We start from the raw sequence: 13,906 nt of genomic DNA on the forward strand, positions 1-13,906 counted from the left end.
CTTGCTTTAATAGGTCTTTTTTCTTTTTTTTTTTTTTAAAGCATTTTTATTGAACTATGTTCATATACCATACAGTATATCCAAAGTGTACAATCAGTGGCTTTTAGTATAATCACAGAGTTGTGCATTCATCACCAGTCTATTTTAGAACTTTTGATTACTCCAAAAAGAAAAACTCCAGATCCCTTAGCAGTAACCTCTCAATTCCTCTATCCTTCCCCAGCCCTATATAACCATTAATCTAATTCTGTCTATAGATTTATTTATATTTACATTTCATATAAATGGAATCATACAATATATAGTTATTTGTGCCTGGTGTCTTTCACTTAGGATGATGTTTTTTTAAAAAATTGGTTTATTTTTTAATCAGAGAAGTAGGTTTACATAGAAATCAGGTTAAAAAAAAAACAACATTGCCATTTATCCCCGTATTGTTGACACTTTGCATTGGTGTGGTACCTTTGTTACAGTTGATGAAAGAGTATTCAAGTATTACTGTTAACTATAGTCCATAGTTTACATTCGGTGTATTATTTCCCATATGCCACCCTATTATTAACACCTTATAATAGTGACATATATTTGCTATAATTCATGAAAGAACATTCCTTTATTTGTACTGTTAACCCCAGTCATTGTCCACAGCAAGGTTCACTGTTTTATATAGTCTTGTGTTTTGTCTTTTTTTTCTTTTTTTCTTTAAATGCAATTTTATTGAGATATATTCACGTACCATACAATCATCCAAAGTGTACAATCATTTGTTCACAGTATCATCATATAGTTGTGTGTTCATCACCGCAATTTTTTGAACATTCTCATTACTCCAAGAAACAATGAAAATAAGAAGAAAAATAAAAGTATGAAAGAACACCCAAAACATCTCATACTCCTTTCCCTGCCCTATTATTCATTTACTTCTTGTCCCCTTTTTTTTCTACTTACCTGTCCAAGCATTGTAAAGGAAATGTGAGCCACATGTTTTCATAATTACACAGTCATACCGTATAAGCTATAGTTAATACAGTCTTTAAGAGTGAAGGATACTGGATTGCAGTTCAACAGTTTTCAGGTATTTCCTTCTAGTTATTCTAATACACCAATAACTAAAAAGGGCTTTCTATAAAATGCATAAGAATAACCTCCAGAATTACATCTTGACTCCATTTGAAATCTCTCAGCCACTGAAACTTCATTTTGTTTCATTTCTCTTCACCCTTTTGGTCCTAGAAGGCCTTCTCAATCCCACGATGCCTGGTCCAGGCTCATCCCTGGGAGTCATGTCCCACATTATTTCTTCATTTATTACTGGGAAAAGTTACGTGAAAAGAGATTTCTCTGTATCTTCTCTTTGGTTACCTAGTGGTATAGTTTGCATAAGAAGGGCATGGTAAATGTTTATTTTCTTGACTATTTTTCAAAATAATGGTTCATTAGCAACTTTCAAACGTGATCACTTGGGGTTGTTTTTTAGTGTAATTATGAACTTAGGAATTTGACCATATTTGATGTGTCTTAATTCATTAGTTATTATCCTTATAAATACGTAAATTGCTTCATCTTTGGCCAGGGTATGTTCTTTAAATTGGCTCGAATCCTTTTTAATGGGACCTTAGTGGTCTTTGATAGTTTTACTATTTATATGCCAAGATATCTTAGGCTTATAAAGACATCATTTCTTGCTCCAGACCTAGAATCAGTCATTTCTACAAGGAGCCCTGATTCCTTTTGAGCAGAAAAGAGTGTTTTAAGACCATAATCTGGATGCTGGGGCACCATTGCTACTGGATTGGTCATTAATTCTACACCTTATTAAAAGAGATGGAAGGTGGAGCAGTGTGAATTAACAAAGCCCCATGCAGCCATCATTTCAGCAGACTGGGAGCCTCCCTACACAGCCCAGGAGGCCAGAACTGCCCTGGGGGGACGGCACTCACCTGTGACATAGCACAGTCATCCCTCAACAGAGGACCAGGGGGTGCACGGCCTGGAAGAGGGACCCACTCGCAAGTCTTAGGAGCCATATGCCAATACCAAGTACTTGTGAGTCAGTGGCAGAGACAAACTGTGGCAGGACTGAACTGAAGGATTAGACTACTGCAGCAGCTTTAAAACTCCAGGATCACCAGGGAGATTTGATTGTTAGAGCCACCCCCCCTGCCTGACTGCCCAGAAACATGCCCCATATACAGGGCGGGCAACACCAACTACACACACAAGCTTGGTACACCAATTGGACCCCACAAGACTCACTCCCCCACTCACCACAAAGGCAAAGCAGGGGAGAACTGGCTTGTGGAGAACAGGTGGCTCGTGGACGCCACCTGCTGATTAGGTAGAGAAAGTGTACTCCACAAAGCTGTAGATCTGATAAATTAGAGATAAGGACTTCAATTGGTCTACAAATCCTAAAAGAACCCTATCAAGTTCTGCAAATGCCAAGAGGCCAAAAAGAACAGAAAATTATAAAGCATGAAAAAACCAGACGATATGGATAACCCAAGCCCAAGCACCCAAATCAAAAGATCAGAAGAGACACAGCACCTAGAGCAGCTACTCAAAGAACTAAACATGAACAATGAGACCATAGTATGGGATACAAAGGATATCAAGAAGACCCTAGAAGAGCATAAAGAAGACATTGCAAGACTAAATAAAAAAATAGATGAACTTATGGAAATTAAAGAAACTGTTGACCAAATTAAAAAGATTGTGGACACTCATAATACAAGACTAGAGGAAGTTGAACAACAAATCAGTGACCTGGAAGATGACAGAATGGAAAATGAAAGCATAAAAGAAAGAATGGGGAAAAAAATTGAAAAAACCAAAACGGACCTCAGGGATATGATAGATAATATGAAACATCCGAATATAAGACTCATGGGTGTTCCACAAGGGGAAGAAAAGGGTAAAGGTCTAGGAAGAGTATTCAAAGAAATTGTTGGGGAAAACTTCCCAAATCTTCTAAACAACATAAATACACAAATCATAAATGCTCAGTGAACTCCAAATAGAATAAATCCAAATAAACCCACTCCGAGACATATTCTGATCACACTGTCAAACACGGAAGAGAAGGAGCAAGCTCTGAAAGCAGCAAGAGGAAAGCAATTCACCACATACAAAGGAAACAGCATAAGACTAAGCAGTGACTACTGAGCAGCCACCATGGAGGTGAGAAGGCAGTGGCACGATATATTTAAAATTCTGAGTGAGAAAAATTTCCAACCAAGAATTCTTTATCCAGCAAAGCTCTCCTTCAAATTTGAGGGAGGGCTTAAATTTTTCAAAGACAAACAAATGCCGAGAGAATTTGCTAACAAGAGACCTGCCCTACTGGAGATACTAAAGGGAGCCCTACAGACAGAGAAACAAAGACAGGACAGAGAGACTTGGAGAAAGGTTCAGTACTAAAGAGATTCGGTATGGGTACAATAAAGGATATTAATAGAGGGGAAAAATATGACAAACATAAACCAAAGGATAAGATGGCTGATTCAAGAAATGCCTTCACGGTTATAACGTTGAATGTAAATGGATTAAACTCCCCAATTAAAAGATACAGATTCGCAGAATGGATCAAAAAAAAATGAACCATCAATATGTTGCATACAAGAGACTCAGACACAGGGACACAAAGAAATTGAAAGTGAAAGGATGGAAAAAAATATTTCATGCAAGCTACAGCCAAAAGAAAGCAGGTGTAGCAATATTAATCTCAGATAAAATAGACTTTAAATGCAGAGATGTTTTGAGAGACAAAGAAGGCCACTACTACTAATAAAAGGGGCAATTCCACAAGAAGAAATAACAATCGTAAATGTCTATGCACCCAATCAAGGTGCCACAAAATACATGAGAGAAACACCGGCAAAACTAAAGGAAGCAATTGATGTTTCCACAATAATTGTGGGAGACTTCAACACATCACTCTCTCCTATAGATAGATCAACCAGACAGAAGACCAATAAGGAAATTGAAAACCTAAACAATCTGATAAATGAATTAGATTTAACAGACATATACAGGACATTACATCCCAAATCACCAGGATACACATACTTTTCTAGTGCTCACGGAACTTTCTCCAGAATAGATCATATGCTGGGACATAAAACAAGCCTCAATAAATTTAAAAAGATTGAAATTATTCAAAGCACATTCTCTGACCACAATGGAATACAATTAGAAGTCAATAACCATCAGAGACTTAGAAAATTCACAAATACCTGGAGGTTAAACAACACACTCCTAAACAATCAGTGGGTTAAAGAAGAAATAGCAAAAGAAATTGCTAAATATAGAGAGATGAATGAAAATGAGAACACAACATACCAAAACCTATGGGATGTAGCAAAAGCAGTACTGAGGGGGAAATTTATAGCACTAAACGCATATATTAAAAAGGAAGAAAGAGCCAAAATCAAAGAACTAATGGATCAACTGAAGAAGCTAGAAAATGAACAGGAAACCAATCCTAAACCAAGTAGAAGAAAAGAAATAACAAGGATTAAAGCAGAAATAAATGATGTAGAGAACAAAAAAACAATAGGATAAATATCACCAAAAGTTGGTTCTTTGAGAAGATCAACAAGATTGACAAGCCCCTAGCTAGACTGACAAAATCAAAAAGAGAGAAGACCCATATAAACAAAATAATGAATGAAAAAGGTGACATAACTGCAGATCCCGAAGAAATTAAAAAAATTGTAAGAGGACACTATGAACAACTGTTTGGCAACAAACTGGATAATGTAGAGGAAATGGACAATTTCCTGGAAACATATGAACAACCTAGACTGACCAGAGAAGAAATAGAAGACCTCAACCAACCCATCACAAGCAAAGAGATCCAATCAGTCATCAAAAATCTTCCCACAAATAAATGCCCAGGGCCAGATGGCTTCACAGGGAAATTCTACCAAACTTTCCAGAAAGAACTGACACCAATCTTACTCAAACTCTTTCAAAACATTGAAGAAAATGGACCACTACCTAACTCATTTTATGAAGCTAACATCAATCTAATACCAAAACCAGGCAAAGATGCTACAAAAAAGGAAAACTACCGGCCAATCTCCCTAATGAATATAGATGCAAAAATCCTCAACAAAATACTTGCAAATCGAATCCAAAGACACATTAAAAAAATCATACACCATGACCAAGTGGGGTTCATTCCAGGCATGCAAGGATGGTTCAACATAAGAAAATCAATCAATGTATTACAACACATTAACAAGTCAAAAGGGAAAAATCAAATGATCATCTCAATAGATGCTGAAAAAGCATGTGACAAAATCCAACATCCCTTTTTGATATAAACACTTCAAAAGGTAGGAATTGAAGGAAACTTCCTCAATATGATAAAGAGCATATATGAAAAACCCACAGCCAGCATAGTACTCAATGGTGAGAGACTGAAAGCCTTCCCTCTAAGATCAGGAACAAGACAAGGATGCCTGCTGTCACCACTGTTATTCAACATTGTGCTGGAAGTGCTAGCCAGGGCAATCCGGCAAGACAAAGAAATAAAAGGCATCCAAATTGGAAAAGAAGACGTAAAACTGTCATTGTTTGCAGATGATATGATCTTATATCTAGAAAACCCTGAGAAATCGACGATACAGCTACTAGAGCTAATAAACAAATTTAGCCGAGTAGCAGGATACAAGATTAATGCACATAAATCAGTAATGTTTCTATATGGTAGAAATGAACAAACTGAAGAGACACTCAAGAAAGAGATACCATTTTCAATAGCAAGTAAAAAAATCAAGTACCTAGGAATCAACTTAACCAAAGATGTAAAAGACCTATACAAAGAAAACTACATAACTCTACTAAAAGAAATAGAAGGGGACCTTAAAAGATGGAAAAATATTCCATGTTCATGGATAGGAAGGCTAAATGTCATTGGGATGTCGGTTCTACCCAAACTCATCTACAGATTCAATGCAATCCCAATCAAAATTCCAACAACCTACTTTGCAGACTTGGAAAAGTTAGTTATCAAATTTATTTGGAACGGGAAGATGCCTCTAATTGCTAAAGACACTCTAAAAAAGAAAAACGAAGTGGGAGGACTTACACTCCCTGACTTTGAAGCTTATTATAAAGCCACAGTTGCCAAAACAGCATGGTACTGGCACAAAGATAGACATATAGATCAATGGAATCGACTTGAGAATTCAGAGATAGACCCTCAGATCTGTGGCTGACTGATCTTTGATAAGGCCCCCAAAGTCACTGAACTGAGTCATAATGGTCTTTTCAACAAATGGGGCTGGGAGAGTTGGATATCCATATCCAAGAGAATGAAAGAGGACCCCTACCTCACCCCCTACACAAAAATTAACTCAAAATGGACCAAATATCTCAATATAAAAGAAAGTACCATAAAACTCCTAGAAGATAATGTAGGAAAACATCTTCAAGACCTTGTATTAGGCAGCCACTTCCTGGACTTTACACCCAAAGCACAAGCAACAAAAGAAAAAATGGATAAATGGGAACTCCTCAAGCTTAGAAGTTTTTGTACCTCAAAGGAATTTCTCAAAAAGGTAAAGAGGCAGTCAACTCAATGGGAAAAATTTTTTGGAACCCATGTATCTGACAAAAGACTGATATCTTGCATATATAAAGAAATCCTACAACTCAATGACAATAGTACAGACAGCCCAATTATAAAATGGGCAAAAGATATAAAAAGACAGTTCTCTGAAGAGGAAATACAAATGGCCAAGAAACACATGAAAAAATGTTCAGCTTCACTAGGTATTACAGAGATGCAAATTAAGACCACAATGAGATACCATCTAACACCGATTAGAGTGGCTGCCATTAAACAAACAGGAAACTACAAATGCTGGAGAGGATGTGGAGAAATTGGAACTCTTATTCATTGTTGGTGGGACTGTATAATGGTTCAGCCACTCTGGAAGTCAGTCTGGCAGTTCCTTAGAAAACTAGAAATAGAGTTACCATTCGATCCAGCGATTGCACTTCTCGGTATATACCTGGAAGATCGGAAAGCAGTGACATGAACAGATATCTGCACGCCAATGTTCATAGCAGCATTATTCACAATTGCCAAGAGATGGAAACAACCCAAATGTCCTTCAACAGATGAGTGGATAAATAAAATGTGGTATATACACACGATGGAATACTACACGGCAGTAAGAAGGAACGATCTGGTGAAACATATGACAACATGGATGAACCTTGAAGACATAATGCTGAGCGAAATAAGCCAGGCACAAAAAGAGAAATATTATATTCTACCATAAATAAAAATAAAAGAGATGGAAAATACTTACTTTTCAAAGCTACACAATGCTTCCTGTTTTCATAGTGACACTTCTAATTCAAACTCAGGACTAGAGTTTTTTTTTTACTTCATCTCTTCCATCTTATATCTGTACATTTTTCTTTCATGCTGATCATCTTGGTTTCCAAGGATACCAAGGATGATATAATTAGAATATAACCTAATTGCTCATTTGATTTATTACACCTTGCAACCATATATCAGTTTCAGAATAACAATATCAAAACTATCACTGGCATATGATTATTGAAAACAGTTAAATTTTTTTTTAAATCTTCATTTTATTGAGATATATTCACATACCACGCAGTCATATGAAACAAATCGTACATTCGATTGTTACAGTACCATTACATAGTTGTACATTCATCATGTAAATCAATCCCTGACACCTTCATTAGCACACACATAAAAATAACAAGAATTAAAGTGAAAAAGAGCAATTGAAGTAAAAAAGAACACTGGGTACCTTTGTCTGTTTGTTTGTTTCCTTCCCCTATTTTTCTACTCATCCATCCATAAACTAGACAAAGGGGAGTGTGGTCCTTATGGCTTTCCCAATCCCATTGTCACCCCTCGTAAGCTACATTTTTATACAATTGTCTTCGAGATTCATGGATTCTGGGTTGCAGTTTGATAGTTTCAGGTATCCACCACCAGCTACCCCAATTCTTTAGAACCTAAAAAGGGTTGTCTAAATTGTGCGTAAGAGTGCCCACCAGAGTGACCTCTCCGCTCCTTTTGGAATCTCTCTGCCACTGAAGCTTATTTCATTTAAATATTTTTTTTGCAGATCTTTTGCCCTTAGGGTATATCACACTTGGGATATTCAGTAAAATTACTGTATTTTAAAGTCACTTTGGAATAGTTCCTTTCTGCGTGATTATTTTGTCAAATGGATAAACACTTAGATTCATTTGTTTTATATTTTTATGGATGCTTTTTAAAAAATTAGTTGTTTTATAATTATATAATATGCAACATGGTTCCAAAGTAAAAATCATGAAACAGCATATTTAGAGAAGTCTAACTTTGATTCCTTGCCTTTCTAGTCTATTCTATTATAATCATTTATTTAAATTTTATGATTTATCCTTCCATTAAAAAAAATAACTATTCATTTGCATTGTCTCTTAAACATTAGACTAGTGACAGTCTCTACTCCTTTGTCTTAGGATGCTTACCCCTTTACCTTTCCCTTGTTCATTGGTAAAGTCTATGACATTCTTCTGATTTATTGTGTTGTGCATGGAAGAAATTCCCACATGCTAAGATGTGGAGTCAAATGTCTTAAAATGCCCAGAGATTACAAGAAACAGGTAAGGGAAGACCTCCTTGGGCATACAATTCTGAATGAGGTGTGAAGGTTGCAATGGCAGACTTGCTTTCCCTGATAACTATCTCTGAATGTCACGGTGACAGGCAAAGAGCTGAAATGATAAAATGGAATTGGAGTTTTATGCAACCTATGTATGTTTACTCAAAAATGGGCACTTTGGACCATGTATTATTTTCCATGATTTGAGCAGATATTAGACAGCGATATAATACCCAAAGATTTTGTGAGCCAGAATGGTCTGTTTCTTACCTGCATTACCCTAGGACCCCAAAAGGGCATCCTCGGTCTAACAAAAACAAACAAAACAAAACAAAAAACTAACATGTTAATATCTTCAATAAATGCTTTAGTCAAACTGTCCTTTTAGTATTTTTAAGGTAACTTTGTGTGTGTCTTCTCTGGTTCATTATGGGTCTGTTTTTTGGTTAAATTCTCCAAAGCCAGCTGTTTCCCCTGTGTCCATGACTTAGTGGAGCACCTCACTGCTTCCACATACTACCTAAAGCACATATATCTCAGTCATTTTATTTGCTTCCTTTCACACTTTTACTCTGCCACCTGCTTCTCACTTGTTTGGAACTTGAGCACTTATTGATAAATAAATGAACCTGATCCAAATGCATTTATTGAGCACCTATTAATGTTCAGATATTATGTTAGGCTCTCAGGATACACAGATGGATAGACCACCTCTGCCCTTCTGGTGTTCATAGTCTAATACGGGAAGGAATTGTTCCCATCTCTTCTCACATCCCGTGCTCCAGAGCTTTGAGTCTTCTTAAGCCTCAAACCACACCTCTTTTTCCACCAGCTCTACTTGTTGGCAACTTCTCCTTTTCTGATATCTGCTCCCTGGTAATGGGATCTCCTTGGAGGCAGGTGCCAAAAGGGCCAATACAAATTCAGTGGTCCAGTGCCCTCAGCTACTCTCTCCTCCTTGCCACCAGTACCATGATCACACTGAGGTCATGCTTCCCACAGCCAGCTCCCAGCCACTGAGTATGGCAGAGATACTAAGGCAGGGCCATTCCCAGGAGACATGGGACTCCTCTAATTAGTGACTTTGGCTCATGGACTCCACATTGACTATGCAGAACATTTATAGAATTGCACCACACTCTAGGATACTTCTACCCAAACTTCTTTCCTTTCCTCTTTCCTTTACCCCTCTCCCCATTTTCCCTCATAGGTGTTTCCCCTAATAAATCTCTTGCACACCTACATCCCATCTTGGCATCTGCTCCTTGAAGGACCAAACTTACACATGTAGTATTTCAAAATCCCATCTTTTCCATAGTCTTTCCAGTTTCTTGGCCTCTGCCTACCTCAAACCAGAGGGATTGTTTTTTACCTCCATTTTAGCACTGATCTATGCCTGCTTGAATGCTTATTATACATGTACCCTGGCTTTTGTCTTCCTCTTTAACGAAAATTTATTAATTTCCTACAGAGTGCAACAACTGTGTTGCCTTGGTCTCATTGTGCCAGTAATGAGTTCCTGGTAGCTGTGTATATAGCAAATGCTCATAAATATTTGTTGAATTAGATTTTTAGCACTAACTGGTTGTCATTGACTGTTCAGCTGCAGAAAAAGTGCTGGACACAAAGCTGAAGTCTGGTGCAATGATCAGTTTTCCTTTAGTCTGGGGAATGGTCTGCCTTTGCCAGGTCACACTGTTCTGTCTGCTCCCTTCTGGCCAGTCCCTCCCCCACTCCCAATCCCCACCCCCGGACATGGCAGCAGTGACTAATTATGAACACCAGAGGGCACTAGGAAGACAATGAACTGCATGTTTTCTGTATTGAAGAACCATCTAGGGTTGGGGGAATCTGCCTAAGCTCAGGGAAAAGAGTGGGGGAAAGACGAGAAGAAGTGAGAAGAAGTGAGGTGAGAGTACAAAGGGGAAAGGATCTGGAGATGAGGAAAATGAGCTGGAGCATTGCAGCCATAGAGACAGTACATGGGGAATTGAATAATGGGAGAATGAAGAAGAATCATCAATAAATGAAATGACCATATGATCATTTGCATGGGATCTAGCAGAGGCATTCTTGGTACAGAGCAAGAGGCATCTTTCAGATTATTAAGGAATGGACAAAATGATCATCAAACATTTCATTTAGCCCTGTTGTCTTTAAGTAATTACAGGATGCTGCAGAGATGACAGAGATAGACAGTAATAGAATACTGCCTTTTTTATTCATCATTTAAAAAGTCTCCCTCCTTTCCTACAGAGCCTGTGACCCATTTTAGTTGTTTTGGGAATGTTTGAAGAATTCCCAGATTGAGGGTTAAGTGTTTTAGGGCCAGGAAGGAACTATTCCTTTTATTGTAGAATTTTTTTTTTAAATTTTGAAATAAATTCATAGTTATAGGAGCAGTTGCAAAAACAATACAAACCCCATACACAGAACTCCAGCATACCCTGACCCCCCTCCCCCGATACCCCAATCCACCAACTTTAACATGCTGTCACATCGCTATTTCTTTCCCTCCCTCCCTCCCTCCCGATCTATCATCCATCATCTATTGCTGTGTCTTCTGAAATATGAGACCTAGCTGCACACATCCTTGAACAAACACTATAATTCACATATACGCTTCCCATGAACAAGAACATTCTTTTATGCAATCCCTTTAAGCGCAGCTAAGAAGTACAAGAGATTCAAGAATGATACAAAGCTTACATTCTATATTTCCTTTTCCTTATGTCTCAACTGTGTCCCTTTGAGCCTCCTGTCCTCCATCCTCCGATCCCATTCAGGGTCATCCTTGGCATTCAATTGTCATCTATTTAGACTGTCATTTTATTTTTTATTTTTTTTTTCAATTGTGGAAACAAATATACAGCCTAAATCTTCCCATTCCACCCCCTCCCTAGCATTCCATTAGTGGGATTAATCACATTTATAATGTTGTAATGCTCTTTCCCACCATCCATTACTAGTAATTTCCCTTCACCTCAAACAGCAACCCTACACTCATTTCTTAACTCCCCATTTCCCCTTCCCCCATTTCTCTTAACCCATACTCTACTTTTCATCTCTATGGTCATATTCTCTGATAATTTCTTTGTGTTTACTGTGGGGCTTAAAATTAACCTCTTAAATCCCTATCAATCTTGTTTTTCTTTGATACCACCTTCACTTCAATAGTACACATAAACTATGTTCCTATGCTCCTCCATTCCCCCAACTTTATATAGTTGTCTAAAATTACATATTTTATGTTGAGTTCAAAACCACTGATTTGTCATTAGAGTTTGTGTATTTTATATCATGTAGGAAGTAAATAGTGGAGTTACAATTCAAAAATTATTGACTTCTATTTGTATTCCATTGTGGTTGGAGAATGTGCTTTGAGTATATTCAATTTTTTTTTTTTAAATTTATTGACGCTTGTTTTATGTCCCAGCTTATGGTCCCTTCTGGAGAAAGATATGTGATCACTAGAGAAAAATGAGTGTCCTGGTGATTTGGGATGTAAGGTTCTATATATGTCTGTTAAAATTCTCTATATCTCTTTTTCCTTTCTTTGATTCTCTGTTGGTAGAACTCCCTTAAGTTTCTGAAGTAGGGCAGGTCTTTTATTGGCAAACTCTCTCAGCATTTGTTTGTGAAAAATTTAAGCTCTCCCTCGAATTTGAAGGAGAGTTTTGCTGGATAAAGTATTCTTGGTTGGAAATTTTTCTCTCTCAGAATTTTAAATATGTCATGCCATTGCCTTCTCGCCTCCATGGTGGCTGCTGAGTAGTCACTACTTAGTCTTATGTTGTTTCCTTCATATGTGGTGAATTACTTTTCTCTTGCTGCTTTCAGAACTTGCTCCTTCTCTTCAGTAGTTGACAGTCTGATCAGAATATGTCTTGGGGTGGGTTTATTTGGATTTATTCTATTTGGAGTTTACTGGGCATTTATGCTTTGTGTATTTATATTGTGTAGAAGGTTTGGGAAGTTTTCCCCAACAATTTCTTTGAATACTCTTTCTAGACCTTTACCCTTCTCTTCCCCTTCTGGGGCACCAATGAGTCTTAAGTTTGGACGTTTTATTTTATGTATCGTATCCCTGAGATCCATTTCGATTTTTCCGATTTTTTTCTCCATTCTTTCTTTTGTTCTTTCATTTTCTGTTCTGTGGACTTCTAGGACACTGAGACGTTGTTCAACTTCCTCTAATCTTGTATTATGAGTATCCAGAGTCTCTTTTAATTTGGCCAACAGTTTCTTTTATTTCCATAAGATCTATTTTTTTTATTTACTCTTGCAATGTCTTCTTTGTGCTCTTCTAGGGTCTTCTTTATGTCATTTATTTCCTGAGCCATGGTCTTCTTTATGTCCTTTAAATCCTTTGCCATGTTTTCATGCCTCAATTGTAGTTCTTTGATTAATTGTGCCAAGTACTGTGTCTCTTTTGATATTTTGATTTGGGAGTTTGGAATTGAGTTCTCCATATCGTCTGGTTTTATCATATGCTTTAAGATTTTCTGTTGTTTTTGGCCTCTTGGCATTTGCTTTGCTTGATGGGGTTCTTTCAAGTTGCAAAAAAAAGATACCAATCTAATTTTTCAGAACTACAAGTTGGTGGCATACACTTTCTCTAACTGACCAGCAGATGGTGTCCGTGAGTCACCTATACCCCTCAAGTCAGTTCTCCTCCACCTTGTCCCCATGGTGTGTGGGGAAATGATTCTTGTGGGGTTCAGATGGTGAACTCAGTTTGGGTGTGTTGCTGGAGCCAACTGCCCTGAATGTGGGGCGTGTGTCTGGGTGGCCAGGGAGGAAGGGCAGCTTTAATATTCAAGCTCCCCAGGTTCCTGGAGATTCAAGGTTGCCGCAAGAGTCTAAGCCTTCATTTCAGTTCAGCCCCAGACCCTCTCTCTCGCTGACCCACAAACCACCAGCATTGACGTAGCGTCCCTGGGTTTTCCGAGTGGGCCCCCCTTCTCAGCTGTGATCTTCCAGGACCTCTGCCAAGGGAATGCTGTGCTACAACACAAGTGGATGCCATCCCTCAAGGGAAGCCCCAGGCCGCTGGGCCATGCAGGGGTGCTCTCAGCCTGACACAAAGATGGCCAAATGGGGGATCTCAACCCCCCCTCCTCGCATAGTTCCTCCTTCCCAGCTCCAGGACAACTGGCGGGGCTCTGGGCTGTGGGCATGGCCCCAGGCAGGAGTTTATCCAGCCCTCTGGGGAGCCAGCTGCGAGCCGCGGGGTTTCTTTTTGCTTC

Source organism: Choloepus didactylus, chromosome 8 (genome assembly GCF_015220235.1).
Source record: "Choloepus didactylus isolate mChoDid1 chromosome 8, mChoDid1.pri, whole genome shotgun sequence".
NCBI classification, from domain to species: Eukaryota; Metazoa; Chordata; class Mammalia; order Pilosa; family Megalonychidae; genus Choloepus; species Choloepus didactylus.